Source organism: Eurypyga helias, unplaced genomic scaffold (assembly GCF_000690775.1).
Source record: "Eurypyga helias isolate BGI_N326 unplaced genomic scaffold, ASM69077v1 scaffold161, whole genome shotgun sequence".
NCBI lineage: Eukaryota > Metazoa > Chordata > Aves > Eurypygiformes > Eurypygidae > Eurypyga > Eurypyga helias.
The window spans coordinates 86681-107660 of record NW_010230013.1 but is presented as its reverse complement, the minus strand read 5'-3'; positions in this window follow the sequence as shown (position 1 = coordinate 107660).

Sequence of the window (20980 nt, the reverse complement as noted above, 5' to 3'; positions counted from 1 at the left end):
CTTTGGAAACCAACCCAAGAAAGGAGGTGCTGATCATACTATATGGTTTCAGCTGTGATTTGTGCTGTGAAAGGACTCCTTTTCAAAATTAAATGTGCTTGGGTAATAAGGAATGAAATTTGCAACAGCAGACAGTACTAAATACTATGTATAAAACTGAATTTGATGCGGGCCAGTGGGGGGGGGGGAAAAAGTTCTTAACTTTAATGATTCTGGATTTCTTCACCAATTTCAGAATACTGGGGAAAAAAAGATATTCCACTGAATAGTATTGGTCTTCCTTGAAAATGTGTCTGTTTAATTAAGATGTCCCACCGAGCACTCTGAAGCATGGAATTCAATCAGCTGCTTTAAAAGGGAACAAAATGGAGCATGAAACAACCACGTAGAGTTAGCTGGTGATTTCAGCTTGGAAGAAAATTGCAGGGGCGGTAATTTGTGTAAAGAAAGCTGCCACTACATCTGGAATTTAACAGTCAGGAGCCATAGGTGACCCAAGCTGCCCGAGGGCATAGAGATTTAGGGAACACATTCCTTGGAGCTAAAATTATCATTCTGTAATTATTTTCTGGGGCTCTACTCTCAGCTAGCCGTGTTCTCAAATACATAGTAAATAAGCAATGTTCACATCCATGCTTGTCTTTGCACCTGTTTATAGGTGCATGTGGGCTACAGCAGCTAAAACTATTTCTTTCTGAATATCACATTAGCCTTTTGCCTGAGAACATAAACTGTCTTGTTTTCCCTAAATTCAACCTGCTTTTCATTGCATTTGTAGATTATGTTTAAAGTTGTTTTTTTGGTGTTGTGTAATTTATTGTGGTACCAAGTACAATGAAATATAAAAGATATGTGAGAGCGTATTTATTGACCTGTCTACTATTCAGGTCTCAAATAAGATTAGGGCCCATGGCATTTCTAAATATTAGGCAAACTATCAAATTTAGACTTTCAGAACATTCTTAAAATACTGTAATATATTTACCAATTTTTTCGGTAAGGCCACATCAACATAATAACAAATTCTGAAGAAAAAAAAGCATGACTATATTTTTCATGCTGATAAAATCTAAAAGTGATAAATGTAACCTTTTCTAGGCAAAAGATTACCCTGAAAAAATATCAGTGAAAGAAAAATCATCTCTAAATTTTACGCATCCACATTGTGGAACAATGTACTTTCTTACAAAAATGGTGATTATACCATAATAGGAAGAGGCCATTATTGACCAACATTATCATATGCTGTTATGTTAACATCATCACTGAGCAGTGGCATCACTAATTCATCTTCACACTTTTTAGTCTTGCCACAGGTTCATGTTTTACTAAATAAGAATGCAGAGAAATATAATGTTGTATGAAGACGATAGAAATAACCTAGCCAAACCAAAGGAATGCCAAAATCAGTGCCCAGGAGGGAAATTAAAGAAATCCATTTATTTTTTTGAAATCTGGAACATGTCAATATATTCATTTTCTTTGGGTAGGGAAGGGGAAGGAGATGCAAAGAAAATATTCATGAGCTCAATCACCCAGAGACACATCCAGATTAAAAAAGGTAGACTTCTCCTGTAGTTTTAATTAACAAGGCACTGACATTTTACCTTCAAATCAACAAGCTTAGGTTTTCATACTGGAGCCTGACAACCCTTTTACATTTTCTCCCTGCTACACTCATTTGAAGGATTTACTGTTTCTTCAAATAGTTCATGGAAGGGGGAAAAAAAGGACTGTAATGTAAAGGGGGAAGAGCACCTTATTAAACCACCTACTTCACATGCTAAGACAGTAAATATCCCACGGAATGAGAAGCCTGTTCTGGATTTTGGATTAGACAGTCCTACAGTGTCAGATTTTTGAAATGGAGTCTGCCAGTGCAGGGGGCACACCAGGTCACTGCACTAGCACGTTCATGGCTAGAAGGATACTTCAATCAAGCACAAGCCCAAATGACTAAAGGGAAAAATCTAAATTGATAGTTCTAAAGGTCATGAGAAATAAATTCAGGTTCGGAAGGAAAGTAATCAAAAAGGCTCAGTACGGAAACGTTGTCATTCCTCAGCTTAATGAGTCCTTTACAAGAGTAAATAAGGGGAGAAGGATGAAAGTAATTGCTAGTCATGTGTTGAGCTAGCTGTGTTTTTGGTGCCTCCTAGGATGGCAGTTGGTAGAATGGCTAGCTGTGATTTGGAGGAAGTTGTTATTGGTGGTTTTCATTTTGAGTAATCCTTCCCTGGCTTCAGCTACAGAACATGGCCTTTTTGGGGATGTATAACATCAGCATAAATAATTTCACTCGAGCCAAAAATGGGAAGAGTGCCCTTTTTTTCCTCCCCTCACCCACCCCTTTTTTAATTTGCTTGGATATTTCTGTGCCTTAAAAAGGGTAGAAAATACAAAAGAGATTGGAAATAACCCCATGTGAACTTCACTCAGATAAGTAGCAGTGACTTGTTATATTTCTTGGGTTTAGCCCTGTTCTCTTTAGAAAATAGAGATTGTTTGTGCCTACATATAAATAAATACCCCCTGGCCCTTGTCGTTTGGACTGATGTTATGCTGTTCTTACTCTGTCAGACAGTCTGTTCAAGACTGGGAATAAAATGAGCCAAGAAAACCATGAACTATTTTCGCTTCCTGAGGAAAATGGATATATCAAACACTGAGGTGCATGGATATTTCTTTTTCTCAGGCTTCCATTGACAGATGAAATTTATTTGGTTTGGCTATTTTCATTTATTCAGAAGAATGGCAGAGGTGGAAAATGACAGCCAGGAAATGCTAGACAGCATTGAAGTGCCTGGTTAGAGGTAAATCTTCAGCTGATACAAGCTGGCAAAGCTTTAACAAGATAATGGAGCAGGACCAGCTTTTGCCAGTGGAAAGGCTATCATTTCTACAGATGGGTAAGTTTTACAGCCAGTTGACTCAGATTTTCCTGCCTGAAGGTGGTACCACCTCTCTATACTCTGTAGTACTTTGTGCTATGTGGTGTGGGATAATGATATGAGAGGGCTGCAACTTCATCTGCAGAAATCACTGGAAAGTTGCCTGGAAGCAACTGCAAGTCCCTGATGAACTGTTTTGAGTGGACACTGTATTAGCTTTCTAATCTAAGGGACAAAATGACAACTCAAGTAACAAGAAGTGCTTACAATGAGGGGCATGTCTGCCCTGTTTCTGCATTAAACTCCGGTGGAGTGCAATATAGTATTTCTTCTACATTAATTACAAGTTGCACCATCTTTTTTCTAAGCAAGTACACAGAGATGAACCCTCTCCAATGGCATCATAATTTTTCTTGCATGTGACAATGACCTTTAAAAGTGAAAACAAAAGAGAAACCTGACAAGCCCTGCAAGCTGCACACCATTTACACAAGAACTCTGTAGAATTTACTCTACCTGTGCCATCTGCTTATGCTAGTATCTAGAGGGCTATGTTCATCGGAGAAAGGGCAGAGTTGACAGAAAATGGTTTTCTTCATTTCAGAAAAAGATTCATAGAGAATAGTTGGGTCTTTTTCAATCTAGTGTCACACACCTTCTCTTCTTGGATAAGGTCAGAATGAGATCGAATGGAAAAAAAAGATGTGACATTTCATGAGATTCCGACACTTGAAATGTTCTTCTCCATATCAGTTTGGAATGAAAATTTAAACACTACTGTAAAGCCTGATTTCTGAAATATTTCAGTGCAAGCCCATCAAAAGAAATTTAATTTAAAATGCTTTTACTTATTGTCCTGAATTTCACAAAAAAACTCAGAGATGCTTGATTGCCATGACATAAACATTGCCGTAAAAAAGTCCAAATGGAAAAGGGTCAAATCAACAATTTGGGGGGGCATTACTGATTCAAACATTTTGATTGTGTTGAAATGAAATGTCAGCATGTTTGATGACTTCTCATAACTACTGAACAAAATTGGTATGTCCTTCCTAAATGCATCTCTTTCCTGAAACGCACTCTCCAGCAGAAACCAGGTAAACCACCAACCTATCCCACTGGCTTGTTGGCCGTGTGTCAGACAGCTAAATCACCTTACCCAGCACAGGTGTGGACCAATAGTAGGTCATTCCCTGCATCGTTCAGACCTGCACAGCATGCTCTTCTGCCTGGAAATCGTTTATTCTGGCACCCAAAAAGCTATCTGATTACCCAGCAGAAAAGATCTTCCTCACCTTAGCTGTATTAACATTCCTAGTGCATTGATTTTCTTCCTTCACATTTTTGCACAGGTTTTTTGTCTGTTACCTAACTTGCTTTCATTTTCATAGGAACAACACAATCTTTTTATTGAGATACCTCCTAAAACTCACTGTTTTCCATGACTGCAACGATCACAAACCATGCCTGAATATCAACATGCTTTCTTTCCATGCCACTTCTGAGAGTGAGATTAAGAAATGGAAAACAGAGAAGGAAAAATACAGAAGCCTCTCTATTAATTCCTTCCTCAAGCTTTCCCAAGGCATCTTATTTTATCTGTGTGGGGTTTTATGATTAATTCTCCCCACAGCAAGAAACTTCTTTACTCGCATTGAAGGCAGTACAGAATATCTCACCTAAGAGTAACAATATACAATAGCAAGTCTGTTTTTTAATTTTGAAATACCAGCAAGCTCACTGACTCCCAGGATTTTGTTGTCCTCAGCTGTCAAAAGACTGTAATGATTTTTTCAAACTTAAAAAAAAGAGTTACAATCAGAGTTTCCTGCTTTAGTCACTCCTATACATCACTAGTGTCATTATATGTAAAAAACCTAAATAAAAATAAAGATGATGAGGAAAGATGAAGGACAACTTTGGAAGGCCAATCCAAACTATTTAGTAAGAAAATAAGGAGAAAAGATTTGCAACTTTTTGTCCACAAAGTTTCTAGAGGACATCAGTAAGAACTTTCTAATAAAATGCCAGCAGAGACAACAGTATTAAGGCAGTACTCAACCTGCTGCTCACAGACAAGGAAGAACTGATGGCAAATGTGGCTGTAGAAAACAGTTTGGGTTACAGGAGCCACAAAATTATTGACTTCAGGATCCAGAGGATGCCTGGAAAGGGGAGCTGCAGAGTTAGGACTCTGAACTTGCAAACTTTGAATTTGTTAGAGAATTTCTAAGCAGAATCCCCTGGAAAGTAACCATGAAGGTGATAGGTGCCTTGGAGAGTTGGGTTGATTTTATAAAGAAAACTTCCTGAGAGTTCAGGAAAAAAAATATGTTGGACAGAAATAGTGGGAATTTCAGTGAAAGGTCCACTTGTCTGAGTACAGAACCCCTTGGTGAATTAAGATGCAAAAAAAGAGCATACAAGAAGTAGAAATGAGGACAAGCAACAAAGAAGGCTGTAAAAGCATTGTTCCAGCACTTAACAACAACATTAGAAAGGGCAGTACTCAGATGAAGCTAAAAATAGTTAGGAACATACTGGGTAACAGGAAGAGATTTCATGGGATTGCTCAGAACAAAAGTTTGGAGAAGATATTGGTCCACTGACATGCGGGAAAAAACAACCTCACAATGGCTGATACAGAAATGACTAAACAATTTAACGCCTTTTTTGCCTCAGTGTTCACAGCCAAAGCCTGGTCCCAAACATTTCACATATCAGTCCAGTCTGGGAGGCAGAGGGGCAGCCAGTATGGCTAGTGATGATGTAAGGAAGTTGGATATATTCAAATCCATGGGACCAAGTGGGTTCTAACCAAGGGTACAGAAAGAGATGACTGATACACTGCCCACCCTACCGTCTATGAAAAAAAGATGGGTGAGGTCTCTGATATTTGGAAGAAAGGTAACAATATGCCCATTTTTAACATAAATGAGAATCCAGATATAGGCTGATCAGCCTTACCCCCAGCCCTGCAAACACAGGACAAAAAGATAATCAGAAACAGTCAGGATGGGTTTACCAAAGGCAAACTGAGGTTGGTGAACCCGATTGCCTTCTACAATGAAGCAGCTCTGTGGGTATGGGGAGAGTCGTGCATGTCATATTGCTCACCTTTCATAACACTTTTGACATTGTCTCCGACAGCCTCCTGGGCAGAAGGATGAGTAATCTTAGGCTGGACAGACTGCTAGATGGGCTGTGAATTTGTCCGGACCACCGAGTACAGAGGGCAACATCCATTTGGTGGCTGGTGACAAGCAATCTACTTCAGACATCATAAGTGGGACCAGTGTTGTTCAATATATTCGCTGCTGATGTATATGGTGAGCCAGAAAAGAAGTCCCAGAAAATGCCATCCTTAATGAGAGGGAGTGGCTGACACCACAGATCACAGAGCTTCAGTCCAGAGGGACCCTGGAAGGCAACAGAGCATCACAAAGCTGTGCTGTCATTTTATGATTGGACTCATGCATTGATTTTTGTAATGTTAAGAATTCAAATAATGTTGGCATTATTTGAATTCTGATGGACTATGTTACCAGCTTTAATATGTGATCATTACGTTTATTATTGTCTTTCCAGTTTAGCTTGTAATTTGGCCTTATCAAAGTTTTGTCACACTTTAACCATTTTTTGACCAAAATTAGACAGCACTTTCTGCATTTTCTTGTGTTTGCTTTTGCACCAAAATGGGTTTTGTGAGGACAATTTTTCTTGGTTGTAGTACCATTGTGAAAAATAGCATTTTTAGATTCTGTGCATCAAGCTTGCTCTTTTCAGAAACACCCAGTTGGTCTGTCTCCCCATGTAGCTGTCTATTGCCACACATCTAATTGGCTCCCAGTTTGTCAAGGTGAACTTTTACAATGTCAAACTAATTTCTGAAAATGTGTATTGTTTCCTTTAAAAGCCTGAAGAGACTGGAATGAATTCTGTATCAGCTGCCAACGTTTTTCTACATAAAAGAATAATCAACACATCAATAATAATCAACATTAATAATCAACATTAACTTGCCTTGTGGCTTGAAGCCAGTAAAGAATTTAAGCATGTATATAAACTTAAACGTATAAGAAGACTCATTCAGTAAGAGCTCTAATCACATACTTGAGTGTTTTGCCTTTATGCCATTAACGTCTTTAAGTATGCTCCGTGAGCAAAGAAACAAATCTAGGATTAAAAGCAACCAAATACATGGGAGATAAAAACATTATCAAATAATGGGAGATAAAAACATTATCAAACAAACACAGTACAGAGTTTTTAAGAGTTTTGTTATCAGCCGTGGACAGTTCCCTAATTTCCATTCAGCACATCTCTATCTAAGAAGACTGAATTTTTCTCTTTGAGTAGCATACCATGTCTGAAGCACTAATTTCAGTGTCAACATCAATTACAGGATGTTACCCCAAGTGTTTTGCTATCACTATTATGCTCTAATTATGTCTCTCAATCCTCCTTCTTGGTTTTACGTTATAAATTATAACAACTGACCCTTAATGGATTTTCAATGGTTTTATCACAGATTTCTTGGAAAACATTAAATCCCAATCAAACCATTAAGCAATTTCTTTCATGTCAGTTTCAATCAATTCCTTTCCACCCTTGTTACAGGATCAAACCCACCTTGCCTGTATCTTATTTTACAACAGCTGTAACTGATGACATTTTTAGACTTCTGAGAGGACCAGTCATTATTCCTCAGACCTTTGTTTGTACTCTCAAAGAGTTTTCTCGGTTATGGTTTCTGTTATAAATGCCATTTCTACATCCTCCAAGTGCTGGTTCAAATATCGGGAAATAAATTTGCTCAAGAGGAGCCCAGCCTAACATTTGCAGTCAAAAGGAATTTATCAGATCATGAAATAAACTGGTATAAGAGGGAAAAAAAAAAAAGCCATTATGCTTCTGTAATGGCATTCTGTATTCTGGTAGGAAACTGGCCTTTATTTTTAATAACTGAAGTGTCTAAATCCTGTGTGTGTCTGTGTGTGTGCAAAGAAACACAGAGAAGGACTGTGAGATTTAAAGATGTAACTTTCTCTTCTCATGACATAAGCATTTATCTCACCATTTAAAGTCTTTTACTATTTCAAAACTTAAAGACAATACTCCAGGGAAAATCACAGAAGCCAAAAACTTTCTGTGGATCTAAATAGTGCCAAAATCTTACCTTAAGCATAAAACTGCATTTTACACAAATTGTACAGAGGGCATATCAACGGTAGCATTGATCCACTGGAACTAAATACAGTTTAAAGACATCAAAAAGGTCAAAGAAGATTAGACAGGAACATGGACAGCCTGTAGGGCAAGTACTTTTCTCCCCTTCTGAATAAAAGAAAACTAGGAAATTTCCCTAAAATAATCTTTCATTGCTCACAGCATCAACCTTGGCAGCACCTTCTGAAAATTATGTTCTGTTGTCAAAATAGTAACGATGTCTCTTTAGAAGTTTGTGTATATAACATCAAAATCCTTGTTAAGAACAAGGTGTAATATATTCAGTATTCAGGAATATTGACAAAGTGTGAAAATGAATTTGATTAACTCCAGTAGAACCTAGGCTGTTTGATACAGTAAGCTTTCTTCCCTGACAGTTGAGGCCTATCTAGCAAATAGAGCTGTATCTTTGAAATACCTGCTTTCTGGTACGCTGCCTTAGCAGCATAATGTGTATAAAACATGTCTTTCTTGTGCCAGCAAGAAAAAACTGAACTCTGCTTTTGCTGTTGCAGACATCTCACACCGAGATATAGTAAAAGAATTCAGGGGAGGTATCTCAAAAATACCTACCTATGAAGTTTACTTCTTAGAGACTACCAGGATTATAATGGTATTATTATGTACTTGAAGCTGTATAAAAATGAAGGGAGGCATATTTCCTGCCTTACACACCAAATAATCTCAGAAAGGCCCAGGGCTCTACACAGATCAAGATGCTGTCACATCAGGATGCCCTGCTTTACCTCTAGCTGCAACGTAGAGCAGGCTGGAAAGACAGGGGGTTCCTTCCTGAGCCACAGCCTGTGCCTCTGGGGAATTCTTACGGATTATATCCAATACTCAGGTCCAAGAAGCTTCCAGGGAGACTCTGAATGAAAGAGAGAATTCAATGAACACTGGAATATCTATCAGAATATAGAGATTATATAAAGTCTAACTCATGCATATGACATCCCTGCAGCTCTTACTGGAAACCTGAGCTGTTTCCACATTTTGAGAAGCATGCTGAAAAAAAACAGGTAGCACTCAGAGAACAGACCTAAGTCAGTAACACAAAAGTGCAAAATCCCACTTTTTTTGTGGGATTTTGAAGGGAGTGATTAGGTTATGCCTCAGACTCACCAAAATTGGCATATTCAAAAGCAGAAGTTTCAAGGTAAAAGGCCCAAAGCAGGATGTGTCATGCTGTTACCAGAGGTCGAGCTGCTGGGTATCTGGAAATCTGGTAGATGTCCACTGCTCAGAGTGGTGGGTGACAAAATTCCATAGATAAGCCACACAGTAGTGTTAATTGCATTGTTAAAATGGAGCCGTTCCTATCAAGCCAGTTTTCAGACTAGTACTGTCCTGGATACCACGTTCATCGACAGATACAGGATGCGTGCATTTCACCTGTCAGTTCACCTAACAGGCTGTGAATATACGTTCTTTCCCCTTACGTGCTCACCGTGTGTATGACATGACACTAGCAGGACCACAAAAGCCCTGGGAGGTTGTCAGGCTCATGACTTTACTTTGTGTTTTCAGCAGTAGATAGCTCATCTTCTGGAAGTCCTGACATTTATTTTTACCAGTTAGCCGTGCAGCCCTACTTCTATAACTGGTGAACAACTTGTGTTTGTCAACTGACTGCTAGCTCTGCAGGCAATTAAAGCTGGGACCTGAAAATTATTTCAACTACAATCACAAGCAGTTAGGGAGAGGCTAGAGATTCGTGACAGCAGAATGTGGCAGAAGATGATCTATTTAAGTTTTGCAGACACCTCAGCTGAAAAGGATGTACACATGGGTGTTCACTTCAAGGCATGGATTGATCTGTTTTGTGGCAGCATAACAAACCAGCACCTCTCTCAAGCTGTTATCTTGTTCTCTGATTTCTCAGCTTTTGATATTTTTTCTTTTTTTTTTTTTTTCTTTCTGGGTGGGGTTGTTTGGGTTTTTTTTTTCAATATATGGCCCTAGTGGTTCTGGTTATTAAATAAAATGTTTAAAATTTTGCCAGTGCAAAGATTTCTATGTGAATTTTCAGGTGTCTCAGAAGCACACTGGAAAGTAAAGCTTAAAGAGCCCAGGGGAAACCAAAGCAGCCCATACACCAGTCCTTTACAATTAGCTCCATCTGTTTCGAGGGATGCCTTACTGGGATAAATAACACAGTGTACTCTGATTTAAGGTTGAGACCACACCTCTGTTTACGCTTCCTTAACTTCACTGTGGATCATGTACCCAATTGAAGCCAAAGACAAAAGTCTGATCACAACTGAGATGGGGGTCTTACTACCTGGAAACAGGATAAATCTTGTGCAGTCTGGTGGTTACTGCTTTCTTTTCCCTGTGACCTCTTCACAGACATTTTCTATCAGCATACCACAGCAGATGCAGATATATTCATAACTCTTACTTATAAGGATCATAGAATTATGATTCTATGATTCTATTCTATGATTCTATTATTAGAAGAAGCATTAGATATTCAAGTCCTCTCCAGGTTCTCTGTTACAGGGCCAAACATTGAAGAGCAGCTGAATCTGGATTTCACAGATGTTCCAGACCTCTGGAAACTCCAGAAGTGCCAGACATGGGACAAGAACCAGGAGAGACACAGAAATCAGAAGCCTGTATAGACCTGGGACAAAACCAATGTGTTCTCACCACGTTTGTCAAAACAGGTGGACTTACTCAAGACACTCCCTTATTGATGAATAAGCACTTTCTAGGGAAAATTCCTGACCAGATCTCACCTCTATTTCTGTTAGTGCTTTCGGGATCAGTTTTAATGCCAAAAATACTGCTAGAAAAAAAAAAAAAATTCTTATGCCTGTTCTAGTAGACTGTCTACTCTGATGGAAACCATCAGTTAACAAAGCTAACAAGGCATGCATCAGGCACATGTGAATCCAAGCCTGTGGTCTTCTTTCCTATTTAAAACTGCATTAGTTCCCACTGTAAGCTTATGCAGGCTGTAGAACTTGCATGGATGAAATATAAGAAGTATCTTCCATTCTTCTTGCCTAGAATTTGAACTTGTACGGAAAATCACGCTGTCAGGAGTCAGTGTTCACAAAGGAGACAGAGGAGTCCTGTAAAAAAAAAATATATAACTTTATTTGAATAAAGGGAGAGTCCACGGGACATATCTCTCAACCTACAGAGGGACGCAGCCCCCTTTTATCCTACTTCTCCAGGCCGCAAGAGACCCTCCTCTTTTCCCCATTGGCTGAGGTACTCTGAGTGTACAGACTTCCCGATCTTCTGCCTGAGACTTTCAAGACAAAAATGTTCTTTTAGCATAATCAAGATATTCATGGGTTTTTTAGATATTCCAGATATTCAGGTAGTTAATACATTTAACACATTCGGGGGATAAGACATTCAAGTAATTTACATATTCAGGAGATCATGTAGTTTCGATATTCTCTCTTATCTGAAGCCTGAGTTCACACAGGCTTCTTTTGTCCCTTGTCCTGAGCCTGGGTGTGCACAGGCTTCTTTTGTAAAGACACGAAACTAGTGCTCCTCTCAAGCTGTTAAAGAAACTAACTGTACTCTAACTATGTTCTAGCTTAAATCATATTTGACAGTTTCCAAGGACGTGCTTGTTCAAGGCCCAGACAATGCACAGGAACACATCTTCTCTTTTATAATGCCCACTGTGCTCAAATAATGGCTGCAAAATACATTTTAATTAATGTTTTTAATTGTCTTTTTTTAACCCTTCATGATATCCTGTGTTCCAGCAACAGAGAAAACTAATTAAACTGAAGCTGAATGAATTTCTTCTTAGTGAAGGTTGTCTTATTAAACTGTAGTCATGAAGCTGTTGAATAGGTGCCTGAATTTCCACACCACAAGTGAAGGACGAATTATTATTCTGTTCAGCAAATTATTCTGTTCAGCAAAAGTATATGGTGCATAGGTAACCAAGGTCAACAGTTTATGTGCAGGATGATAGTCATAAGGCATAAATGTTAAAATTTCAGTATTGTCATACAAAGGAGGATTTAAGAGAGATTCTTATTTTGCTATGCCTGCTGTGTTTTTCTTTGAATATTTGGGAAAACATGGAAATAACTAGGTAGACTAACTTCAGATTTGAATGGAAATTGAAAGAGCAGAATCCTGGCTAAATCTTTTCTCAGTCAGGCTTTTGCTATCCCTGAGCTGCAGGTGAAAGATGAAAAGTATTTAACATACCATTCCAAGGTATGCCATGGGAGACCTTATCTTGAGTTGTCTCAGAGCTTGCCAACAAAGCTGTGAAACTTTCTGGTGGCTTGGGAGCAGCAATTGCCTGCAGGCCTGAATAGGTAAGGGCTATACGGCCTACCAACAGATGCAAGTAGCCTCTGGAGACCAGTTCGAGCAAGGACAAAGAACAATGACATCGCTTCATGGGGGGTCCAGACACAGAGGACCCCAAGCCTGCCAAAGCATAGTGGTCCTGTGCAGCCCATGGGATCAGCTGCTGAGAGCGTGCGTGCGCAGGAGTCAAACAAATACCCTATAAAAGACTGTGAGACCAAACCGCGATAAGGAACCCTTCCCACTGAAGACTATGGACCAACGGGATGCTGCTGGATCCATGGTGGTGACTATCTCTTGCAATTCTATCCTGACTGCTTGCTAAATTTTCCCACTTTTCTATTTTCTCTCTCTCCTTTCGCTACTTTCTTACAACAAAAATAAACTCCTTTGTTAGGGGCATCTGACCTCGTTTGTGTCTTAATCGCACTCTGGGTACAACAACGAATCCCCCCCTTCCCGGCATAACCAGGCCGGGACATATGCCTTATATATAACCTGACATCCAGTGCAAACCAAAACTGGGTGTCCACTGAGATTTTTTTCCTTTCTTACAAGATAACAGCATGAAGCCATTCCTTAAAGTGAAAGGTAATAAATGTATATATATCAGAAAGAAACATTTCCCTTAAAATGCATGACTGGACTGTCAAACTCATTTACCACCAAATTTTACTTAGCTCAGGCGCAGGAACTTTCTAAAAGATTCAAAAGACTCAGACTATTTTGGTGATGTATAAGAATTTTCTTACAGTGAAAGAATAACAAATAATATAATGGAGAGAAACATTTTTATTTTGAGTGCATAAAATAAGGAGTTTCAGAAAAGTCCCCCCAGCAACATTCCCTGATTCATTTTATATTGTCTTCTGAAAATATTGGCGCTCAGCACAGCTAGGAAGAAGCCACTGAATTAAAGACCACTTACTCAGATCAGGCTGGTGTTTCCTGCATTGCTGATATCTGTCTTTTTATGTCTTTCTGGTCAATTCACACATTGTTGTTAGTGGTATTTCTGTCTTACTCGGTGGTTTTCAGTTTATGGTAGGTGGACTCCTGGGGTCCACACACTGCTTCTGAGGGACCTCAGAAGTTAGCCACCGCAATATGCTCACGCTTGTTGTGCCTCCTGTGGCAAGTTCTTAGGAGGCTGCAAGTAATCACAAAGCTAAAAATGACTAATTGAAATGAATAGATAGGTATGGTATGGTTTAAAATTCCCACATCTGTATTGATCAGCTAAGGGAGTAGCAACTCTACTTTATCATCTGTGGAATAGTATTGCTTGCTTACTGGCTAGGATATTAAACTACCTTATTATATTAAATATATTACATATTTGGGAGGTTTTATTCCTGTGAAATTCCTATGCCTGAAACAGTTTTATCCACACATTTCTAGCAACACAGGTATTAACTGCACGTTAGCCAATTTAATTTACTCACTTCTAAAAATGCCTAGGATAAAAGTCAAAGAATGTTCTATAGGCAAGAAAAAAAGAATTTATATTTCTTTTTTTTTTTCCCTTGCTTTTTTCTCTTTGATTTATTTATATTGTTGCTCAAAATGACTACTTGACAGATGGCAACCGATTCCAGAGCTGAGAAAGCCAGGATGTGCACTCTGTATTTCAGGCAATAATGTAGTAACAAGAAGTCTGGCAGCCTTGGAACGGTATAACTTGGAGTGGAAGGCCCTGGACAGATAAAACTGGCCTAAGCAAGTGCGTTTAGCAGTACAGAGGGAGTGTGAGGGGAAGCCTTGTGCATTTTGCTCTTGCGATTTGCTGTGTCTGTGAAAAACTGCTGGACTCTATGGTCTTTGGATGAAAGAATATAATTCAGGTGAGGAAAATAAATAACTATTGTCAATGAAGAATGGGCAGAAGTAGAATAGACAGACACTTCATCTAAATAATGACAGAATTGTAATTTTTAACCTGGTCACATTAAAGGCAGAGTCTGTTATTGTCTGTGTGCAGGAGACAGTCTTAGATAGACTTGTAGCAGCTTCATCTGAGATTCAGAGCCTGCACTCCCTTCAACATGAGCATTTTAATTTAGGTGCAAGTGTCAGCTTAGGTCTCAGAAAGAGACACACAGCCAGAAGAGAAAGGAAGCACAAGATCAGGTTGGACTTGAGCTGCCTAGCTGAAGGATTCAGAAATTACCCCTCTGCCTTTTTTCTGTGTTCAGAATTTTTTTTTTTTAAATTGCCTTTTCTATATTCTTCATCTGATTTCCCTATGGAAAAAAAAGTAATCAGTCTGCAAGTAATCACAGTTATTGAAAAGGAAAAATATTTTTGCTTTTTCTTGAAAATGTGCAGGACTATCACCAAGGACACCAAAATGATTTTCACCCCCTTTCACCATTACTCTTGTTATAACTGATGGATATTTCTCATTTACACCAGTGGCTGTGAAAAAATAGTCAGGCCAATATGGTTCTGATGCTCTAAGTTATTTCAGTGGATCTGATGGTCTTATGAAAAATAATAACCATTGTAATAAAGGAATTCAGACCTCTACTCAGTGTAACCCAGCAAGGCTCAAAAGACATCACTGCAACCATATGTATTCACTCCAGGGGATTTGGTGCAAGATTATAGTTCTAACGTGTTAATACAAAGTTTTTAAAGGCTTTTTCTCTAATCTGATGTTTATTCTAAACTGAATAAGGAAGTTGTGTGCAGATTAAATGGCATTGTGCACTGCACTGTTGTCCCTATTTAATGATTCTCGGTACCAGATCCAGCTGCAGAGAGTCAGTTCCTTTGCAATCAAAGAGATAGTGTGATGAAACTCTAAACTTTAAGGGTCTTTATTGACAGCAGTGAGATACAGCACTGAATTCATCACTGAATGAATGGCAATTAAACGTATCTGTTTCTCCAGACAATGAGTATGTTAGGAAGAGGAAAAAGAGACTTTGCACAGAAACTGAGGGTAAAAAAGTTTTCTATTTAGAAAGGAAATTATATGGCAGTGTTGCCCAAAATGACTGGATTTAATGAAAAAGCCAGAAAAATTTTGCTTTTCTGGAGCATCTTTTTTTTTCCCCAGGGAACGAGTGTCTGTGTACACTTCACAGATATGTCCATTAATGTGATAAATGCTTGAGACTTACACTTGTTACTACTTTCTTCACCTTCATCTTCAGTGTCTATAATAAGAAGGTATTGATGAATATGTGTATCATATGTATATAAACATAGGTTGAAAAATGTTAATCTGATTACAGTCTCAGAAAAGCTTGTCATATTCACTCTGCTGTCAGAAAGGAAATAAGTGCACACAAGCATAAATATTTTATTCTTCTGGTGCACCTGTAATTAAAATAAAATAGAGAATGCTAATTTGTGCTTTATATTACTATCATTATGAAAACATGAGCTGGGATTTTGGGGAGAGTTTTTCTTCTTGTTTTGTTCATTTGGGGGTTGTGTTTGGGGTTTTGTTTGGGTTTTGGGTTTTTTTTTGGGGGGGAGGTGCAGGGGATGGTTTGTGAAGGTATTCAATTCATTAAACTAAAAAGGAAGAAATTAGATTGTAAAGTAAATGAGATATTTTCCTACCAGGCTGTGACTTCAAGTTCAAAGGATCATGAATACATAGAAGTGGCTCCAAACACAAGGAACAATCACTGGTAAAGGGGAAAAATCACTGTCTGGTCTGGATGAGGTCCAGTGATGCACTAGCTGCATTACCTGAGGGTTTTTTCCAAAAAAAAAAATATTGCATTGACTAGATCTAGTGAACTTTACACTGCAGGGTATCAGTGGACTTCTACTCACTACTGGTGAGGTCTTCCCAGCCAATACAAATGCAAATGCCTGCAGAATGTTTCAGGGCTTATGGAGGGGTCTGGGCAGGGTGCTGGGAGCATTATATCAGGACCTGTAGCAGAGGTTCACGGGGTACATGCCACATGCTATAAGTATACACCGATGTTGTACCCAAAACAGCAGTTAACTGTGCCTACATTGTGCAGTGGGGAGGTATGATTTAGTTTTTCCTCAAGAGGACCTTAACTTGCTTTACAGCCAGTCCTCCCTCAAGACTCAGGGACCTTCTATGAAAGAAGTACCCCTGAGGTTTTGTTCCTAAGCTGCTTCAGAGGAAGGTTTCTGAGGCTACTGTGGCTCAGTACGACACCCTGAGCTACTGAGGCTGAGGGCACGCATGCACTAAATACAGTCAAACCAACCAGTTGCCAAGCAGACAAATCCTCCATGCAATGTCTTGCAAGGAGCAGCACCAGCATCTCCGGCAGTGACAGTGACCCTGCCATGCTCGTGCCTGCACAAGTCTCTGCCTTCCTGCTCCATAGAAAAAGTAAATGCTCTTGTGGCATTCAGGCTATGAGCCAAGTGAGACCCCTGCAAGCCAGACAAGAGCCATGACACTCCCAGTGTGCTCACCCTCCCATTTCCTACACAGGATCCCTCCTCCCTGACACCCAACACAGGGGACTGGCAGTGTGACTGTCTGTCACACCTGCCCCAGTGGGGACAAAACTGGTGGCAAGCCCTCCAGAAAGTCACCCTGGATGCAGTTTAATATGTTCTCCCTGCTGGCAACCAGATTCAGCAGAAAACTTGGTCACATATTTATCTTCAGCTCATGCATCCTGTAGAGATACACAGTTTCTTCAGTCCACCTCTATTCAGAAATTTCTATGTCTTAAACCTCCAGGAAAAATCAGCTGGCAGGAGGCTGTGCCAATATTACAAAAGCAGGGGTAAAATACATATTTTGAGTGGCTGTTATATCAGCTGTAACATGTCCACATTTCCTTCCTCACCAAGAGGAAAGCCATTGAGCTCCACCCCTTCTGACAGGACTGATGTGTAGAAAATGTTCAGAAAGGCCACTTGGGCATTGGTCATTGAAGTCACAGCCTGGAACAAGCCTAGGACGCAGCGCAAGCTCTTGGTGCTCACATATTCATCATCTTCTTGTCTTACGTAAGTGCCCAGGCTGGCCTCTCCAAATGCCCCAAGACCGACCCTTCAGAAATACCTTATTTAGCCTTGATGAAGTATTTGTCTGACTGTAAAATGTTATAGCCTGATTCATTAATGCCTGTGAGATGCATTTGGGTGGAAGGGATAATGGAAACATATAAGGAGCAAAAAATGTAAGGTCTGCTACAACACAAAATCCTGCTGCACACATAAGGCTGGTCGTACGCTTAGTATGACTGAGCAGCTTCATCTGCTCAGACTGCAGGAGAGTCTGTCACTGAGCAAAGACTCAGATGGAGCAAGGAAAAGCATTTCAGGTTCAGCCAAGACCAGACAGGTTTTATCAGCTTGTGCAATAATATTTTATGGTGACCCTACCCTGTCTAGAGCATTTTTAGCAGTGTTTCCTCCTGGACATACAGGAGACAAGACTGGAACAGCCATCAATTCCTGCCTGGCCTCAGCCTCACTTTGACATCAGCAGTACTGAGGTAGTGGCTGTCGTGCCTTGTGAGTTAATTTCAGAATTCCCACCACATCACTCTTCTTGACATAGAGGATGACCCTCATTCCCACAAAGCAATTATAAAATTCACTGCAGCTTCACACCGTGTTTGAACTCAGAGCTAAATTAGCAGAACAAAAGCATAGATGAGAGGCAAGACCATGGTGATAATTTCTCCAGAATATAAACCAAACTCACCAGCCCATGGTAATTGCTGGCCCCACTGCAACAGCATTAAAACTTGGGGATGCTTCCAGGTATGGCAGAAGTCCTGAATGACAAAGAGAAGCATCCTGTGCCTTTTGCCTTCTCCTTGAAGCACCAACCAGAGTGATTCCTAAACAGATAGGAACTGCTTCCACACAGCTACTTCGGTCATCATCTGCCACTGTAAGAAGACAGCCTAGGATGGAAAAGACCTGATACCTACCAAGGAACTAGAGCTAATGTGCATATGGGAGATCAGGCACAATATAGCACAAGATATATCCCTGCACTTCCATGATTTCTACAGTGTTTCAAGAACTGGGTAATGATCCTAGATGAAATCTTAGGAAGTCCCAGAAGGGAGTGCATCTGCTCCCCACCACAAAGCCTCCCTGGTGAGTATCTGCACTGCCCATGTAATGGGCCCATGGGTCTGGTCAAGCAACCCAGGGTACAAGTCCACATGGCCGTCTGAACACTTTTAACCCAAAACCTTGATTAAGACCATCAATTAACTCCAGATGAACCATCAAACTGCTCTTCAACCTTGTCAGACCTCAGCCACTGCCTTGCCATGGCTCTGGAACTGGACCAAGAAAAGCAAGGTAGGTCTGGCTTTGAATTAACAGTCCAGCAGCGAAGCAAATCTTCAGAGCAGTTTTTCCTCCATTTCTTTATGTCAGGCTACCAAGGCATGTATTTTTCTTTGGTTTATTTCTTTGCACTAAAATTTTAGGCTTACTCCAGCAAGGAAAAAAAACGTTAAGGAGCACATGAAAGTAATTTGAAGGAAAGCAGCATAAGGAGGAAACAACTTCCAGAGATTAACACAAGACTGCTTTAGTCCTTTTTCTTCAAAGTTTTTATGAATCTGTAATTTCATGTTTTACTTTATATTACAGAGTGACATTTTGTGCTAGCATATTGTTTCCTTTTAATGGCCTCAGTATGACTCGCTGTGACTTTTGCACAGAGATTTTGCTGTTAGGAATTTGTTATTCACAACTCAGCAAGAGTGACTTTGGTTATCTTCTGGAACGCATCCTGATTCCCAGCTAAATGCTTCTAAAAGGAGAGCTGAGACAGACACGTCCACCCTGTGCAGCAGCACTTGAGATGGAAAGGGCAAAGACTGCAGCAGCCCAAGTGATCTTGCAGCCGTGCAGCGCAATACCCCAGGCAGAAGCCCTGCTCAGGGAACCTTGTTGGCGTGACTCCAATATGATCAGGTATAAGCCAGCAGTTCTATGGGTTACTGCACTGTGCCTTGGGACACTGCGGGCTGGGTGAATTGGGAAAGTGCTGGGCAGGACAGCAGTTGTCATTGCATGGCCAAGCCATGCCATGGCTGCTGGGACCTGTTTGCAGCTGTCCTACAAGCTCCTCCAAGAGCTGCCTTGCTGAAACTGCCTTAACCAACGGGTGCATGTCTCGGACTGTTATCTTTAATAAAGCCTTCTACAACATTAACATTGACTTTGACACTGTCAAAACATGCTCATTCCTTATTCCAACAAACACTGTGGAGCACTCACAGGAATAGCACAGAAACCTGTAGAGAAAAGTGGCTGTCAACCTTTTCGTAACATAAATCCAAGTCATATCAGAAAGCTGTTGACTAGATTACGCTTAGCTGTAAAGACAGGTAATTGCCACTTGCCTGGACAGCAGTCACAAGCCCACCATGTTGCCATACCTGTGACCCAGAACAACATGAAATGTGCAAAATGACCACCACCTCTGCCACCCGGGGTCAAGGTGGGTCTTGCTGCTATTCACAATAAAAAAGAAATGTAAGCACACTACCCATGTTATCATACTAAAAGCCTGAAAGGATACCAAAACTGACTGTATAAATCCCAGAAGCAGGAGGTGCTTTTCTTGCAAGGGAAATAAATGCTACTGGTGCCCAAACCAGCCCAAAGGTTCCTGGTGAGGAGCCACCGTTCCCCAGCACCTTGTTCCACAACAAGCTTCACCTTTTGCTGGTGTCTTTTGGGAGCTGAGTCTTTTAAGGCCCAATGTTCCCAGGCTAGCCTGGAGTGTCAGAGAAAATGATATTTTAATGCTATAGTACAGTCTAGCCTTAGGAAGATGAAATATGGCATCCTTTTCTCCACACCTTCATATATAAATTAGCTAAAGGCAAAATTTTCCTTTCTCAACATTCTTGCCTGTGGCTGACTGAATTTGACATTATTTCATTGTTATCAAGGTTATATATATTTCATGTGGGCAGAAAGACCAAGATGATGGAAAACATGGGATTTATAGTATTTGATGGCACACAGGCATCCAAACATGGGTCATAAAACAGAGATGCCCAAGGCAAGCTCCTGTGCCTCTTGAGCTCTTTCTATTTCCATTCCTCTTTTTTAAACAGAAATATTACACCTCTTTCCCAGGGCACTAGCCATGTTAGTGTCATTATTTAGTAGGAACCATGAAGACACTTGAAAAAGACCTGTGTTCAAAAAAGATAAAGATTTTTTTCCCAGTCCGGTTCTCTGTTCCACATGACATATAGCAAAGACAGAGGAAGAAAACAATAAGTTAACTCCATTTGTCCTCAGTCCCAAAGGGTCTCTCTCACTCATCCATACTTTCTTGAGTCTACAGCATCATGTGGTATTTCCCAACAAGCCTATTTTTATGTCAGTCAGATAAACACTAGCCTTAAAACTTTTACATCAGAGGGATTTTGCATCCTGTTTGATTCAAAGAGCACAGATGTATGAAACATTCAGGCACAAGCTCAGCCTCATGGGCAGGGGTAAAACTGAGCCAGAGCTGAGTTCAAACAACGCCGATGCCTGAGTCATGTATGCCATACAAACCTGCTCTTAATCACAGGCTTCCTGCCCTTCTGTTTGTC